Here is an 18,069-nt window from a genome sequence, read left to right on the forward strand (position 1 = left end):
GCCGGTTTCTGTTGGGGTCGGTTTCAGTTTGGTTTGATTCAGTTAGGTCCGACTTCGGTTGGGGCCGTGTTCGGTTCGGTAGGGACCGGGTTTGGTTCGGTTGGTGCCTGGTTGCGGTTCGTTTGGGGCCGGATTCGGTTTAGTTTGGGACGGGTTGGATTCGATCTGATTGGTTACCGGGTTCGGTTAGGGCCAGTTTTGGCTGTGGCCGGGTTTGCTTCGGTTCGGTTGCAAGCTGTTTCAGTTCGGTTCCAACAAGGTTCGGTTTGGTTGTGGCCAAGTTGGTTTCAGTTGGGACTGGGTTCGGTTAGGTTGGTGCCAGGTTTGGTTCAGTTGGGGACGGGTTCGCTTCGGTTGCCGCCGGATTAGGTTCGGTTGGGGCCGGGTTCGGTTTGGTTGGGTCTGAGTTCGGTTTGATTGGTGCCGATTTCTGTTTGGTTGGGGCCGGTCGCAATTTGGTCTGGGCCGGTTTTGGTACGGTTGGGGCCGGGTTCGATTCGGTTGGGGGCGGGTTCATTTGTGTTGGGGTCGGGTTCGGTTCGTTTGTGGTCGGCTTCGGTTCGGTTGGGGACCGATTCGCTTCGGTTGTGGCCGGGTTGGTATGGTTGGGGTGTGGTTCGATTGGTGCCAGCGTCGGTTCGGTTGTGGCCAGGTTTGGTTCTGCAGGTGCCGGCTTCACTTTAGTTGGGCCAGTTTCTGTTCGGTTCATTTGGGGCTTGGTTCGGTTAATTTCTGTTGGGGCCCAGTTCGGTAAATATGGGGCTCGGTTCTGTTCACTTGCTGCCAGTTTCGCTTGACACCGGGTTCGGATCTGGCCAGGTTCGGCTCAGTTGTGACCGGGTTTGAATCGGTTGGGGCAAGTTCGGTTGAGTTCGGGACGGGTTCAATTCGGTTGGTTGGGTTGGGGCTGGGTTCTGTTGGGTAAAGTTTCGCTCCGTTATTGTTGGGGTCGGGTTCGGTATGGGCCGGTTTCGGTTCAGTTGATGATGGTTTCGGTTCGTTTGGGTTGAGGCTGGGTTCGGTTCGATTGTGGCCGGGTTCATTTGAGGCCAAGTTATGTTGGGGCTGAGTTCAGTTGGGGACGTGTTCTTTGCAGACGGGTTTGGTTCGTTTGGGCCCAGGTTCGGTTCGGTTCGGTTGGGGCTGGGTTCGGTTGGGGCCAGGTTTGGTTTGGTTCGATTGGTGGCAGGTTAGGTTCGTTTTGGGAGAGGCCGGCTTCGGTTTGGTCTTGGTTCGGTACTTTTGGTGCCAGTTTCGATTCAGTTTGGAAAGAGTTCATAGAAACATAGAAACATAGAAAATAGGTGCAGGTGCAGGCCATTCAGCCCTTCTCGCCTGCACCGCCATTTAATGAGTTCATGGCTGAACATGAAACTTCAGTACCCCCTTCCTGCTTTACTCGCCATACCCCTTGATCCCCCGCGTAGTAAGGACTTCATTTAACTGCTTTTGGAATATATTTAGTGAATTGGCCCCAACCACTATCTGTGGTTGAGAATTCCACAGGTTCACCACTCTCTGGGTGAAGAAGTCTCTCCTCATCTCTGTCCTAAATGGCTTGCCCCTTATCCTTAGACTGTGACCCCTGGTTCTGGACTTACCCAACATTGGGAACGTTCTTCCTGCATCTAACCTGTCTAAACCCGTCAGGATTTTAAACGTTTCTATGAGGTCCCCCCGCATTCTTCTGAACTCCAGTGAATACAAGCCCATTTGATCCAGTCTTTCTTGATAGGTCAGCCCCACCATCCCGGGAATCAGTCTGGTGAATCTTAGCTGCACTCCCTCAATAGCAAGAATGTCCTTCCTCAAGTTAGGAGACCAAAACTGGACGCAATATTCCAGGTGTGGCTTCACCAAAGCCCTGTACAACTGTAACAACACCTCCCTGCACCTGTTCTCAATTCCCCTCGCAATGAAGGCCAACATGCCTTTTGCTTTCTTAACCGCCTGCTGTACATGCATGCCAGCCTTCAATGACTGATGTACCATGACACCCAGGTCTCGTTGCACCTCCCCTGTTCCTAATCTGTCACCTTTCAAATAATAGTCGGTCTCTCTGTTTTTACCTCCAAAGTGGATTACCTCACATTTATCCACATTGTACTTCATCTGCCATGCATTTGCCCACTCACCTAACCTATCCAAGTCACTCTGCAGCCTCATAGCATCCTCCTCGCAGCTCACACTGCCACCCAACTTAGTGTCATCCGCAAATTTGGAGATACTACATTTAATCCCCTCGTCTAAATCATGAATGTACAATGTAAACAGCTGGGGCCCCAGCACAGAACCTTACGGTACCCCACGAGTCACTTCCTACCATTCTGAAAAGTACCCTTTTACTGCTACTCTTTGCTTCCTGTCGGACAACCAGTTCTCAATCCACGTCAGCACACTACCCCCAATTCCATTTGCTTTAACTTTGCACATTAATCTCTTGTGTCGGACCTTGTCGAAAGCCTTCTGAAAGTCCAAATATATCACATCAACTGGTTCTCACTTGTCCACTTTACTGGAGACATCCTCAAAAAATTCCAGACGGTTATGTCAAGCATGATTTCCCTTTCACAACTCCATGCTGACTTGGACCTATCATGTTCCCATTTTCCAAATGCACTGCTATGGCATCCATAATAATTGATTCCATCATTTTACCCACTACTGAGATCAACTGACCGGTCGATAATTCCCTGTTATCTCACTCCCTCCATTTTTTCAAATTGGGGTTACATTGGCTACCCTCCACTCGAAAGGAACTGATCCAGACTCAATGGAATGTTGGAAAATGACTGTCAATGCATCCGCTATTTCCAAGGCCACCTCCTTAAGTACTCTGTGTTGCAGTCCATCAGGCCCTGGGGATTTATCGGCCTTCAATCCTATCAATTTTCCCAACACAATTTCCCGACTAATAAAGATTTCCTTCAGTTCCGCCTCCTTACTAAACCCTCTGACCCCTTTTATATCCGAAAGGTTGTTGGTGTCCTCTTTAGTGAATACCGAACCAAAGTACTTGTTCAATTGGTCTGCCATTTCTTTGTTCCCTGTTAATACTTCGCCTGATTCTGACTGCACGGGACCTACGTTTGTCTTTACTAGCCTTTTTCTGTTTACATACCTATCGAAACTTTTGCAATCCGCCTTAATGTTCCCTGCAAGCTTCTTCTCGTACTCCATTTTCCCTGCCCTAATCAAACGCTTTGTCCTCCTCTGCTGACGTCGGGGCCGGGTTCGCTTCGGTTGAGGCCGGGTTCGGTTCAGATGGGACTGGGTGCGCTTCAGTTGCGGCCGGGTTCCGTTCGTTTGGAGCCCGGATTCGGTTTGGTTGGGGCCAGTTTCTGTTTGGTTCAGTTGGTGCCGGGTTCGGTATAGTTGGCACTGGTTTCGGTTCGGCTGGGTCCGCGTTCGGTTCATTTTGGACCGGGTTCTGTTCGGTTCGGTTGCGGCTCGGTACAATTTGTGTGGGTCTGTGTTCAGATCGGTTGGGTCCGGGTTCTGTTTGTTTGATCCGGGTTCGGTTCGCGTTGGGCCGGGTTCTGTTCGTTTGGGGACTGGTTCAATTCCGTTGTGGCTGGGTTTGGTTCAGATGAGGCCGGGTTTGTTTGGAGCCGGGTTCGGTTCGTATCGAGCCAGTTTCGATTGTGGCCAGTTTCGGTACAATTCGGGCCGGGTTCGTTTGGGCCAGGTTTGTTTCGATTGGGGCCGACTTCGGTTCGGTTGCAGCCAGGTTCGATTGGGACCAGTTTCGGATCCGGCCCGGTTCGGTTTGGGCCGAGATCGGTTTGGGCCGGGTTCAGTTGGGGACGAGTTTGTTGCGAAAGGGTTCGGTTCGGTTCGCTTGGGGATGCATTCGGTTAATTCGGTTGGGGCCAGGTTCTGTTCGGTTGGGGCTAGATTTGTTTCCGTTGGTGCCGGGTTCGGTTGAGACTTGGTTCGGAACTGTTGGTTCCTGGTTCGGTTCAGTTTGGGACGGGTTAGGTTCGGTTGGGGCCGAGTTCAGTTGGAGAAGGATTTATTGGCGATGTGTTCGGCTCGATTCGGTTGGAGCCGTGTTCGATTCAGTTCGGTTGGCGCTGTGTTCCGTTCATTTTGTTGGGGCAAGTTTCGGGTCGGTTGTGGCTGGAATCGGTTCGGTTGGGGCCGGGTTCGGTTCTGTTGCGACCATGTTCGCTTCAGTTGGGTCCGGGTTCTGTTCGATTGCAGTCGTGTTCGCTATGGTCGGTGCCAGGTTCGGTTTAGTTCGGAATGTGCATGTTTCGGTCGGGGTGGGGATAGTTTTGGACCGGGTTCGCTTCGTTTGGGGCCGGGTTCTGTTCGTTTGGTGCTGGGTTCGATTCGGTTGGGGCCGGGTTCGGCTCGTTTGGGACCGGGTTCGGTTTGGTTGGAGCAGGGTTTTGTCGTTTGTGGGCAGGTTCGGTTCGTTTGGTGAGGGGCTCGGTTGGGGCCAGGTTCGATTCGGTTGGGGAGAGGTTCGGTTGCGGCTGTATTCGGTTCGTTTGTGGTCGGGTTCCGTTGGAAATGCGTTCCTTTAATTTGTGTTAGGGCAGGATTCGGTTCGTCTGGGGCCTGGTTCGGTTGAGGAGGGGCTCAGTTCACGTGGGTTGTGCCGACTTCGATTCATTTGGGGCCCGGATCGGTTCGTTTGTGGACGGGTTCGATCAGGTTGGGGACGGATTCGTTTCGGTTGGGGCCTGGTTCGGTTTGTTTGGGGACGAGTTTGGTTTGTTTTGGGCCGCTTTCAGTTCGGTTGTGGCCGGTTTCGGAACGGTTGTGGCCGGTTTCGGTTCGGTTGTGACCGGGTTCGCTTCGGTTGGCGCCGGTTTCGCTTTGGTTGGGGCCGAGTTCGCTTCGGTTTGGGCCAGTTTCCTTTCGGTTCATTTGGGGCTTGGTTCAGTTCGTTTCGGTTGGCGCCCAGTTCGGTAAATTTGAGGCTCGGTTCGGTTCGGATCGGGCCGAATTCGGTTCGGTTTGGGCCGATTTCTGTTCGGATTGGTAGGGGCTGTGTTCAGTTTGGTTGCGTCCGTGTTCGGTTCGGTTGGGGCCGGATTCTGTCCGTTTGGAGACTAGTTCAGTTCCGTTGTGGCCGGGTTCGGTTCGGTTGAGTCCGGGTCAAGTTGGGTCCCGGTTCGGTACGTTCGGGCCAGGTTCAATTGGGGCCGGTTTCGGTTCAGTTCGGGCTATATTCGTTTGTGCCGTGTTTGTTCCGATTGGGGCCTGTTTCGATTTGGTTGCAGCCAAGTTCGATTGGGGCCAGTTTCGATTCCGACAGGGTTCGGTTTGGGACGAGTTCGGTTTGGGCAGTGTCCAGATGGGGACGGGTTCGTTACAGAAGGGTTCGCTTCGGTTGGGGCTAGTTACAGTTCGGTTCGCTTGTGGATGGGTTTGGTTCATTAGGTTTGGGGCCAGGTTGGGTTTGGTTGTGGCTCGATTTTGTTCGCTTGGGGCCAGGTTCGGTTCGGTTGGGGCCGTGTTTGGTTCGTTTGGGGGCAGGTTCGGTACAGTTGGGGAGTGGTTCGGTTGGGGCCAGGTTCGGTTCGGTTGGGGAGAGATTCGGTTGCGTCTGTTTTCGGTTCGGTTACGGCAGGGTTAGGTTGGAATTGGTTTTCTTTCAGTTGGGTTAGGGCAGGGTTCGGTTCGGTTGGGGCCTGGTTCGGTTGGGACCGGTTTCGCTTCGTTTGGGGCAGAGTTCGGTTCGGTTGCGTCCAGTTTCTGTTCAGTTCGGTTGGGGCCGCGTTCGGTTTGGTCGGCCGGCTTTGCTTCGGTTGGGGCCAGTTTCAGCTCGGCTCCGTTGGGGCTGGGTTCGGTTCGGTTCGGTTGGGGCCGAGTTCGTTAAATTTGTGGCTGATTCGGTTCGGTTGGGGCTGGGTTCGGTAGCGGACGTGTTGTGTTCAGTTGGGTTGGGGCCAGGTTCGGTTTGGTGTGGGCCATGTTCGGTTCTGCTGGTTCTGGGTTCGGTTCGGTTGGGGATGATTTCTGTTTGGTTGGGGCTGTTGCAGTTTGGTAGGGGCCGGTTTCGATTCGGTTGGGGCTTGGTTCGGTTCGATTTGGACTGGGTTCGTTTCGGTTGGGGCCGGGTTCTGTTCGGTTGGGGCCGGGTTCGGTCCGGTTGGGGCCGTGTTCTGTTGGGTTGGGACCAGATTCTGTTCGTTTGGGGCCAGGATCGGTTTGGTTGGAGACGGGTACGGTTTGGTTGTGGCCAGATTCGGTTCGGTTGGTGCCGGATTCCTTTAGTTCGGGACGGTTTCGATTCGATTTGGTTGGTTGCCGGGTTATTTTCGGGACGTTTCGGTTGGGGCAGGGTTTGGGTTGGTTCAGTTGCAGCCTGTTTCAGTTCGGTTCTAACTGGGTTCGGTTCGGTTGAGGCCAGATTCTGTTCGGTTGCGAGCTGGTTTGGTGCGGTTGGGGCCGGGTTTGGTTCGGTTGGTGCCGGCTTCGGTTCAGTTGCGCCTGGTTCGGTTTTAACCGGGTTCGGTTCAGTTGGATCCAGGAGCGGGTCAGTTCGGGCCGAGTTCGGTTCGTTTGGGGCCGGGTTTGTTTTAGTTGAGGCTGTATTCAGTTCCGTTCGGTTGGAGCCGTTTTTACTTCTGTTCTGGCCAGGTACGGTTCGGTTAATTCCGGGATCCCTTCGGTTTGGGCTGGGTTCGGTTTGGTTGGGGCCAATTTCGATTGGGTCCGGGATCGGTTTTGTACAGGCCGCTATTCGATTCGCTTTGGGCTGGGTACGTTTGGGCCGGGTTCGTTTCGATTTGGGCCGGGTTCGGTTCGATTGGAGCAATGTTCGATTAGAGCTGGTTTCGGTATGGGCCAGGTTCAGTTTGGGCTGGATTCAGTTCGGTTGGGGCATGGTTCGATTCAGTTCGGTACAAGTTCGGTTCGGAACGGTTCGTTCGGTTGTGGCCGGCTTCTGTTGGGGTCGGTTTCAGTTTGTTTTGGTTCGATTGGGGCTGGGATCGGTTGGTGCCGGATTCGGTTCAGTTCGCTAGGGTCCGGGTTCGGATCAGAAGGGGCCGGATGCAATTCGGTAGGGGAACTGTTCGATTAGGTAGGGGCCGGGTTTGCTTCGGTTGGGGCTGGGTTCGGTTCGGTTGGGGCCGGGTTCGGTTTCGTTCGGGATGGGTTCGATTCGATTTGATTGGTTTTCGGGTTCGGTTATGGCCGGTTCTGTCTGTGGCCGGGTTTGGTTCGGTTCGGTTGCAAAATGTTTCAGTTCTGTTCTAACCAGTTTCATTTAGGTTGTGTCCAATTTCGGTTCGGTTCGGTTGGGGCCGGGTTCGGTTTAGTTCAGAACTGGTTCGATTCTATTTGATTGGTTTTCGGGTTCGGTTAGGGCCGGTTTTGGCTGTGGCCGGGTTTGATTCGGTGCGTTTGTAACCTGTTTCAGTTCGGTTCTAACCAAGTTCGGTTAGGTTGTGGCCAATTATGATTCGGTTGGGACCTGGTTCGGTTCGTTTGGGGCCGTGTTTGGTTCGGTTGGGTAAGGGTTCGGTTCGTTTGGGGCTGGTTAATTTCGGTTGGGGCCCGGTTCAGTTCGGTTGAGGCCCGGTTATGTTCGGATGGGTCCGGGTCCGGTTTCGTTTGTGGTTGGTGACGTGATCGGTTTGGTTGTGGCCGGATTCGGTTCGATTGGGGATGGGTTTCCTCCATTCGGTTAGTGCCGGGTTCGGTTTGTTTGGGGAAGAGTTTGGTTTGTTTAGGGCCGCTTTCGATTCGGTTGTGGCCGGGTTCGGTTCGGTTGTGGCCAGTTTCTTGTCAGTTTTGTTGGGGCTTGGTTCGGTTCGGTTGGGGCCCAGTTGGGTAAATTTGGGGCTCTGTTCGTTTCGGATGGGACCGTGTTCTGTTCGGATTGGGCCGGGTTCTGTTCGGTTTGGTTTGGGCTTGGTTCAGTTTGGTTGCGTCAGTGTTCGGTTCGGTTGGAGCCGGATTCAGTTCATTTGGGGACTGGTTAAATTCCGTTGTGGCCGGATTCGGTTCGATTGAGTCCGGATTCAGTTGGGGCCCGGTTCGGTACGTATGGGGCCAGGTTCGATTGGGACCAGTTTCGGTTTGGGCCGAGTTCTGTTGGTGCAGGTTTCAGTTGTGGACGGGTTCGGTACGGAAGGGTTCGCTTTGGTTGGGGTTAGGTTCGGTTCGGTTCGCTTGGGGATGGGTTTCCTTCATTCGGTTGTGGCCAGGTATGGTTTGGTTGAAGCTGGATTTGGTTCGCTTGTGGCCGGGTTCGGTTGGGACTTGGTTCAGCACGGTTGGTGCCAGGTTTGTTTCATTTTGGGCCGGGTTCGGTTCGGTTGGGGTCGCGTTTGGTTCGTTTGGTGGCAGGTTCGTTTCGTTTGGGGAGTGGTTCAGTTGGGGCCAGGTTCGGTTCGGTTGCGTCTGTTTTCGGTCCGGTTACGGCCGTGTTTGGTTGGGACTGGTTTTGTTTCAGTTGAGTTACGGCAGGGTTCGGTTCGGTTCGGGCCTGGTTCGGTGGGGACGGGTACGGATCATTTGTGTTGGGGCCGAGTTCGATTCAGTTGGGTCCCTGATCGAATCGGTTGGGGCAGAGATCGATTATGTTGGGGCCGGGTTCGGTTCGGTTGGGGGCGGGTGCGGTTTGTTTCGGGACGAGTTCGGTTTGTTTGGGGCAGCTTTCGGTTCTGTTGTGACCGCCTTAGCTTCGGTTTTGGCGGGGTTCGGTTCGGTTGGGACAGGGTTCGCTTCGGTTGGCGCCGGGATCGCTTCGGTTGGGGCCGAGTTCGGTTCGGTTGCGTCCAGTTTCCGTTCAGTTCGGTTGGGGCTGCGTTCGGTTTAGTCGGGGCCGGCTTCGCTTCAGTTGGGGCCAGTTTCAGATGGACTCATTTGGGGCTGGGTTCGGTTCGGTTCGGGTGGGGCCGAGTTCGTTACATTTGTGGCCGGATTCGGTTCGGTTGGGGCTGGGTTCGGTTGCGGACGTGTACTGTTCAGTTAGGTTGGGGCTGGGTTCGGTTTGGTGTGGGCCATGTTCGGTTCGGCTGGTTCTGGGTTCGGTTCGGTTGGGGATGATTTATTTTTGCTTGGGGCCTGTTGCAGTTTGGTAGTGGCCGGTTTCGATTCGGTTGGATCCTGGTTCGGTTCGATTTGGGCTAGGTTCGTTTCGGTTGGGGCCAGGTTCGTTTCGGTTGGGGCCGTGTTAGGTTGGGGACAGTTTCGGTTCAGTTGGGTTAGGGCCGGGTTCTGTTCGTTGGAGGCCGTGTTCGGTCCGGTTGGGTCTGGGTTCGGTTTGGTTGGGGACGGATGCAGTTTGGCCTGGCCCTGTTTCGGTTCCGTTGGAGCCGTGTTCGATTCGGTTGGGGCCGGGTCCAGTTGGGTTGGGGCCGGGTTCGGTTCGGTTGTGGCCGGCTTCGGTTCGGTTGGGCGCGATTCGCTTTGGTTGGTGCCGGGTTCGTATTGGTTGGGGACTGTTTCGGTTGGGGCAGGCGTCGGTTCGTTTGGGGCCAGGTTTGGTTCGGTTGGGGCCGGCTTTGCTTCGGTTGGGGTCAGTTTCTGATCGGTTCAATTGGGGCTTGGTTTGGCTCGTTTTTTGGGGGCCTGATTCGGTAAATTGGGGGCTTGGTTCGGTTCGCTTGCGGCCAGCTACTGTTGGCACCGGGTTCGGATCTGGCCGGGTTCGGTTCAGTTGCGGCCGGGTTTGAATTGGTTGGGGCTTGTTCGGTTCAGTTCTGGACGTGTTCAATTCGATTGGTTGGGTTGAGGCCGGTTTGCGTTGGGTAAAATTTCGCTCCGGAATTTTTGGGGCCGGGTTCGTTTGGGGCCGGGTTCGATTCAGTTGATGATGGTTTCGTTTCGTTTGGGTTGAGGCCGGGTTCGGTTCGGTTGGTGTCGGGTTCGGTTGGGGCCAAGTTATGTTGAGGCTTGGTTCAGTTGTGGATGCGTTCCTTGCAGACAGGTTTGGTTCGGTTGGGTCCAGGTTGGGTTTGTTTAGGTTGGGACTGGGTTCGGTTGGGGCTAGGTTCGGGTTGGTTGGAGCTGGGTTTGTTTCAGTTGGTGTCGGGTTCGGTTGAGGCTGGGTTCGGCACGGTTGATCCCAGGTTCTGTTCAGTTCCGGACGGGTTCGGTTTCGTTGGGGTCGGGTTCAGTTCGGGACGGATTCGTTGGCGACGGGTTAGATTCGGTTCGGTTGGGGCTGTGTTCGGTTCAGTTCGGTTGCCGCTGGGTTCGGTTCGTTCTGTTGGGGCCAGGTTCGCTTCGGTTCTTGCTGGATTTGGTCCGGTTGTGGCCGGGTTCGCTTAGGTCTTGGTTCGGTATGTTTTCTGCCAGGTTCGATTCAGTTTGGAAAGAGATCGATTCGGTTGGATCCGGCTTCGGTTTGGATGCGGCCGTGTTTGGTTGGGGCCAGGTTCGGTTCAGTTGGGGCCGGGTTCGGTTCAGTTGCGAGCATGCTCGCTTCGATTGAGGTCGGGTCTGGTTTGTTGGGGCCGAGTTCGGTTTGTTTGGGCCGCTTTCGGTTCGGTTGCGGCTGGGTTCGGTTCGGTGCGGTTGGGGCCGGGTTCGTTAGATTTGTGGCCGGATTCGGTTTGGTGTGGGCCATGTTCGATTTGGCTGTTCTGGGTTCGGTTCGTTTGGGGACGATTTCTGTTTGGTTGGGGCCTGTTGCAGTTTGGTTGGGGCGGTTTCGATTCGGTTGGGGCCTGGGCGATTCTGTTTGGGCTGGGTTCGGTTCGGTTGGGGCCAGGTTCTTTTGGGTTGGGACCGGGTTCGGTTGGGGATAAGTTCCTTTCAGTTGGGTTGGAGCCGGGTTCTGTTCGGTGGAGGCCATGTTCGGTTCGGTTGGGCCTGGGTTTGGTTTGGTTGGGGACGATTTCTGTTTAGTTGGGGCCAGTTGCCGTTTGGTCTGGGCCGGGTTCGGTTCGGTTGTGGTCGGCTTCGATTCGGTTGGCGCCCGATTCGCTTCGGTTGGGGCCGGCTTCGTATTGGTTGTGGAATGGTTCGGTTGTGGCCGGCATTGGTTCGGTTGGGGCCAGGTTTGTTTCGTTTGGGGTTGGCTTCGATTCGGTTGGGGCCAGTTTCAGTTCGGTTCAGTTGGGGCTTGGTTCGGTACGGTTCGGTTGGAGCTCGGTTCGATAAATTTGGGGCTGGGTTCGGTTCGCTTACGGTCAGTTTTTGTTGGCACCGGGTTCGGATCTGGCCGGGTTCGGTTCAGTTGCGGCCGGGTTTGAATCGGTTGCAGGCAGTTTGGTTGAGTTCGGGATGGGTTCAATTCGGTTGGTTGGGTTGGGGCCGGTTTCTGTTCGGTTGGGGCCCGCTTCGGTTGGGGCCAAGTTATGTTGGGTTTTGGTTCATTTGGGGACGGATTCATTGCGGACGGGTTTGGATCGGTTGGCCCAGGTTCTGTTCGGTTCGCTTCGGGCTGGGTTAAATTCAGGTGGATGCGGGTTCGGTTGAGGCTGGCTTCGGTACGATTGGTAGAAATGGCGGACCAATTGAACAAGTACTTTGGTTCGGTATTCACTGAGGAGGACACAAACAACCTTCCGGATATAAAAGGGGTCGGAGGGTCGAGTAAGGAGGAGGAACTGAGGGAAATCCTTATTAGTCGGGAAATTGTGTTGGGGAAATTGATGGGATTGAAGACCGATAAATCCCCAGGGTCTGATGGACTGCATCCCCGAGTACTTAAGGAGGTGGCCTTGGAAATAGTGGATGCATTGAAAGTCATTTTCCAACATTCCATTGACTCTGGATCAGTTCCTATGGAGTGGAGGGTAGCCAATGTAACCCCACTTTTTAAAAAAGGAGGGAGAGAGAAAACAGGGAATTACAGACCGGTCAGCCTGACATCGGTAGTGGGTAAAATGATGGAATCAATTATTAAGGATGTCATCGCAGTGCATTTGGAAAGAGGTAATATGATAGGTCCAAGTCAGCATGGATTTGTGAAAGGGAAATCATGCTTGACAAATCTTCTGGAATTTTTTGAGGATGTTTCCAGTAGAGTGGACAAGGGAGAGCCAGTTGATGTGGTATATTTGGACTTTCAGAAGGCTTTCGACAAGGTCCCACACAAGAGATTAATGTGCAAAGTTGAAGCACATGGGATTGGGGGTAGTGTGCTGACATGGATTGAGAACTGGTTGTCAGACAGGAAGCAAAGAGTAGGAGTAAATGGGGACTTTTCAGAATGGCAGGCAGTGACTAGTGGGGTAGCGCAAGGTTCTGTGCTGGGGCCCCAGCTGTTTACACTGTACATTAATTATTTAGACGAGGGGATTAAATGTAGTATCTCCAAATTTGCGGATGACACTAAGTTGGGTGGCAGTGTGAGCTGCAAGGAGGATTCTATGAGGCTGCAGAGCGACTTGGATAGGTTAGGTGAGTGGGCAAATGCATGGCAGATGAAGTATAATGTGGATAAATGTGAGGTTATCCACTTTGGTGGTAAAAACAGAGAGACAGACTATTATCTGAATGGTGACAGATTAGGAAAAGGGCAGGTGCAAAGAGACCTGGGTGTCATGGTACATCAGTCATTGAAGGTTGGCATGCAGGTACAGCAGGCGGTTAAGAAAGCAAATGGCATGTTGGCCTTCATAGCGAGGAGATTTGAGTACAAGGGCAGGGAGGTGTTGCTACAATTGTACAGGGCCTTGGTGAGGCCACACCTGGAGTATTGTGTACAGTTTTGGTCTCCTAACCTGAGGAAGGACATTCTTGCTATTGAGGGAGTGCAGCGAAGGTTCACCAGACTGATTCCCGGGATGGCGGGACTGACCTATCAAGAAAGATTGGATCAACTGGGCTTGTATTCACTGGAGTTCAGAAGAATGAGAGGCGACCTCATAGAAACGTTTAAAATTCTGACGGGGTTAGACAGGTTAGATGCAGGAAGAATGTTCCCAATGTTGGGGAAGTCCAGAACCAGGGGACACAGTCTAAGGATAAGGGGGAAGCCATTTAGGACCGAGATGAGGAGGAATTTCTTCACCCAGAGAGTGGTGAACCTGTGGAATTCTCTACCACAGAAAGTTGTTGAGGCCAATTCACTAAATATATTCAAAAAGGAGTTAGATGAAGTCCTTACTACTAGGGGAATCAAGGGGTATGGTGAGAAAGCAGGAATGGGGTACTGAAGTTGCATGTTCAGCCATGAACTCATTGAATGGCGGTGCGGGCTAGAAGGGCCGAATGGCCTACTCCTGCACCTATTTTCTATGTTTCTATGTTTCCTTGGTCCCAGGTTCGGTTCAGTTCCGGACGGGTTCGGTTTCGTTGGGTCCGGGTTCAGTTGGGGACGGATTCACTTCTGGACGGTTCGATTCGCTTCGGTTCGGGCCGTGTTCGGATCAGTGAGGTTGCCGCTGGGTTCGGTTCGTTATCTTGGGGCCAGGCTCGGTTGAGTTCTTGCTGGATTTGGTTCGGTTGCGGCCGGGTTCGGTTTATTCTTGGTTCGTTACGTTTGTTGCCAGATTCGATTCATTTTGGAAAGGGTTCGATTCGGTAGGATCCGGCTTCGGTTTGGTTTCGGCGGTGTTTGGATGGGGCAGGTTCGGTTCAGTTGGGGCCGTGTTCGGTTCAGTTGCGGCCATGTTCGCTTCGGTTGGGGTCGGGTCCGGTTAGGGTGGGGATGAGTTTGGTTTGGTTGGGGCCGCTTTCGGTTCGGTTGTGGCCGGGTTTGGTTCGGTTGGGGCCGCTTTCGGTACGGTTGTGCCCGGGTTCGGTTTGGTTGGAACCAGGTCCGGTTCAGTTTGGGCCGGGTTCGGTTCAGTTGGGATTGGGTGCGCTTCAGTTGGGGCCGAGATCGGTTCGGTGGGGGAGAGATCGGTTCGGTTGGAGCAGGTTTCAGTTTCGTAGAGGCCGGTTTCGGTTTCGTAGGGGCCCGATTCGCTTCGGTTGGGGCCAGGTTTGGTCCGGTTTGAGCCAGCTTCGCTTCGGTTGGGGCCAGTTTCTGTTCGTTTCAGTTGGGGCTTGGTACGGTTCGGTTCGGTTTGGGCCCAATTCGGAATATTTGGGGCTGGGTTCGGTTCGGATGGGACCGCGTTCGGTTCGGATTGGGCGGGTTGTGTTCGGTTCGGTTGGTGCTGGGTTCAGTTTGGTTGGGTCCGTGTTCGAACCGGTTGGGGCCATGTTATGTTCGGTTGGTTCCGTGTTCGGTTCGGTTGGGGCCGCATTCTGTTCGTTTGGGGACTGGTTCAGTTCAGTTCTGGGCGGGTTCAGTTCTGTTGAGTCCGGGTTTGGTTGGGACCCGGTTCGGTACGTTTGGGGCCAGGTTCGATTGGGGCGGCTTCAGTTCAGTTCGGGCCGGGTTGGTTTGTGCCGTGTTTGTTTCGATTGGGGCCGGGTCGGTTAGCTTGCAGCCTGGTTCGATTGGGGCCAGTTTCTGTTCCAACCGGGTTCGATTTTGGCCGAGTAAGGTTGGGGCCGGGTTCAGTTGGGGTCGGGTTCGTTGCAGAAGGGTTCGGTTCGGTTGGGGCTGGGTTTGTTTCAGTTCGCTTTGGGATGGGTTCAGTTCCTTCGGTTGGGGCCAGGTTCGGTTCGGATGGGGCTGGATTTGGTTCGGTTGGGGCCGGGTTCGGTTGGGACTTGGTTCGCTGTGGTTGGTGCCTTGTTCGGTTCAGTGTGGGACGGGTTCGGATCTTTTGGATCTGGCTTCGGTTTGGTTGCTACCGTGTTTGTTTGGGGCCGGGTTCGGTTCAGTTGCCGTCGGGTTCAGTTCTGTTGTGACGATGTTTGCTTCGGTTGGGGCCGAATTCTGTTCGATTCGGGTCGTGTTCGGTCGGGTTGGTGCCAGGTTCGGTTTCGTTCGGGACGGGTTTGTTTCGGTCGAGGAGTGCATAGTTTGGGGCCGGATTTGCTTCGTTTGAGGCCGGGTTCTGTTCGTTTGGGGCCGGGTTCGGTTCGGTAAGGGCGGGTTCGGTTTGGTTGGGGACGTGTTCATTTCGGTTGGGGCCGGGTTTGATTCGTTTGGCGGCTGTTTCTCTTCGGTTGGGGAGGTGTTTATTTGTGGTCAATTCGGTTGCGTTGGGGAGAAGTTCGGTTGCGCCTGTGTTCCTTTCGGTTGGGGCCGGGTTCGGTTGGGACTGGGTTCGTTTCAGTTGGGTTAGGGCCGGGTTCGGTTCGGTTGGGGCCGGTTTCGGTTCGGCTGGGTCCAGTTTCTGTTGAGGTCGGTTGGAGCCGGGTTTGTATTGGGCCGGGCCGCCTTCGCTTCGGTTGGGGCTAGTTTCAGCTCCGCTCAGTTGGGGCTGGGTGCTGTGTGGTTCAGTTGGTGCCGGGTTCGTTACATTTGGGGCTGGGCTAGGATTGGGTGGTGCAATATTCGGTTGGGGCAGGTTTCGGTTAAGTTGGGGCCGGGTTCGGTTCGGTTGGTGCCGGATTCGGTTGGGGTCGGGTGCTGTTCAGTTGGCTTGGCGCGGGGTTCGGTTCGGTTGGGGGCCGTGTTCAGTTCTGTTGGTTCTGGGTTCTGTTTGGTTGGGGACGATTTATGTTTGTTTGTGGCCGGTTGCAGTTTGTTAGGGTCCGGTTTCGATTTGGTTTGGGCCGGGTTCGCTTCGTTTCAGGCCGTGTCCGATTCAGTTGTGGCCTGGTTCGGTTCAGTATTGGTCGGGTTCGGTTCAGTTGGGGCCCGATTCGCTACGGTTGGGGCCAGGTTCGTATCGGTTGGGGAGGGTTTTGGTTGGGACCGCCGTCGGTTAGGTTGGGGCCTGGTTTGGTTCGGTTGGCTCCAGCTTCGCTTCGGTTGGGGCCAGTTTCTGTTAGCTTCAGTTGGTGCTTGGTTCGGTTCGGTTCAGTTGGGGCCAAATTCGGTTAATTTGGGGCTGGATTCGGTTCGGTTGCGGCCAGTTTAAGTTGGGACAAGGTTCGGATCTGGCCGCTTTCGGTTCGGTTGCGGCTGGGTTCGGTTCGGTGCGGTTGGGACCTGGTTCGTTAGATTTGTGGCCGGATTCGGTTTGGTGTGGGCCATGTTCGATTTGGCTGTTCTGGGTTCGGTTCGTTTGGGGACGATTTCTGTTTGGTTGGGTCCTGTTGCAGTTTGGTTGGGGCGGTTTCGATTCGGTTGGGGCCTGGTCGATTCTGTTTGGGCTGGGTTCGGTTCGGTTGGGGCCAGGTTTTTTTGGGTTGGGACCGGGTTCGGTTGGGGACAAGTTCCTTTCAGTTGGGTTGGAGCCGGGTTCTGTTCGGTGGAGGCCATGTTCGGTTCGGTTGGGCCTGGGTTTGGTTTGGTTGGGGACGATTTCTGTTTAGTTGGGGCCAGTTGCCGTTTGGTCTGGGCCGGGTTCGGTTCGGTTGTGGTCGGCTTCGATTCGGTTGGCGCCCGATTCGCTTCGGTTGGGGCCGGCTTCGTATTGGTTGTGGAATGGTTCGGTTGTGGCCGGCATTGGTTCGGTTGGGGCCAGGTTTGTTTCGGTTGGGGTTGGCTTCGATTCGGTTGGGGCCAGTTTCAGTTCGGTTCAGTTGGGGCTTGGTTCGGTACGGTTCGGTTGGAGCTCGGTTCGATAAATTTGGGGCTGTGTTCGGTTCGCTTACGGTCAGTTTTTGTTGGCACCGGGTTCGGATCTGGCCGGGTTCAGTTCAGTTGCGGCCGGGTTTGAATCGGTTGCAGGCAGTTTGGTTGAGTTCGGGATGGGTTCAATTCGGTTGGTTGGGTTGGGGCCGATTCCTGTTCGGTTGGGGCCGGCTTCGGTTGGGGCCAAGTTATGTTGGGGTTTGGTTCATTTGGGGACGGGTTCATTGCGGACGAGTTTGGATCGGTTGGCCCAGGTTCTGTTCGGTTCGCTTCGGGCTGGGTTAAGTTCAGGTGGATGCGGGTTCGGTTGAGGCTGGCTTCGGTACGATTGGTAGAAATGGCGGACCAATTGAACAAGTACTTTGGTTCGGTATTCACTGAGGAGGACACAAACAACCTTCCGGATATAAAAGGGGTCGGAGGGTCGAGTAAGGAGGAGGAACTGAGGGAAATCCTTATTAGTCGGGAAATTGTGTTGGGGAAATTGATGGGATTGAAGACCGATAAATCCCCAGGGCCTGATGGACTGCATCCCAGAGTACTTAAGGAGGTGGCCTTGGAAATAGTGGATGCATTGATAGTCATTTTCCTACATTCCATTGACTCTGGATCAGTTCCTATGGAGTGGAGGGTAGCCAATGTAACCCCACTTTTTAAAAACGGAGGGAGAGAGAAAACAGGGAATTACAGACCGGTCAGCCTGACATCGGTAGTGGGTAAAATGATGGAATCAATTATTAAGGATGTCATCGCAGCGCATTTGGAAAGAGGTAATATGATAGGTCCAAGTCAGCATGGATTTGTGAAAGGGAAATCACGCTTGACAAATCTTCTGGAATTTTTTGAGGATGTTGCCAGTAGAGTGGACAAGGGAGAACCAGTTGATGTGGTATATTTGGACTTTCAGAAGGCTTTCGACAAGGTCCCACACAAGAGATTAATGTGCAAAGTTGAAGCACATGGGATTGGGGGTAGTGTGCTGACATGGATTGAGAACTGGTTGTCAGACAGGAAGCAAAGAGTAGGAGTAAATGGGGACTTTTCAGAATGGCAGGCAGTGACTAGTGGGGTAGCGCAAGGTTCTGTGCTGGGGCCCCAGCTGTTTACACTGTACATTAATTATTTAGACGAGGGGATTAAATGTAGTAGCTCCAAATTTGCGGATGACACTAAGTTGGGTGGCAGTGTGAGCTGCAAGGAGGATTCTATGAGGCTGCAGAGCGACTTGGATAGGTTAGGTGAGTGGGCAAATGCATGGCAGATGAAGTATAATGTGGATAAATGTGAGGTTATCCACTTTGGTGGTAAAAACAGAGAGACAGACTATTATCTGAATGGTGACAGATTAGGAAAAGGGCAGGTGCAAAGAGATCTGGGTGTCATGGTACATCAGTCATTGAAGGTTGGCATGCAGGTACAGCAGGCGGTTAAGAAAGCAAATGGCATGGTGGCCTTCATAGCGAGGAGATTTGAGTACAAGGGCAGGGAGGTGTTGCTACAATTGTACAGGGCCTTGGTGAGGCCACACCTGGAGTATTGTGTACAGTTTTGGTCTCCTAACCTGAGGAAGGACATTCTTGCTATTGAGGGAGTGCAGCGAAGGTTCACCAGACTGA

Source organism: Pristiophorus japonicus, chromosome 11 (assembly GCF_044704955.1).
Source record: "Pristiophorus japonicus isolate sPriJap1 chromosome 11, sPriJap1.hap1, whole genome shotgun sequence".
In the NCBI taxonomy this organism is placed as follows: Eukaryota; Metazoa; Chordata; class Chondrichthyes; family Pristiophoridae; genus Pristiophorus; species Pristiophorus japonicus.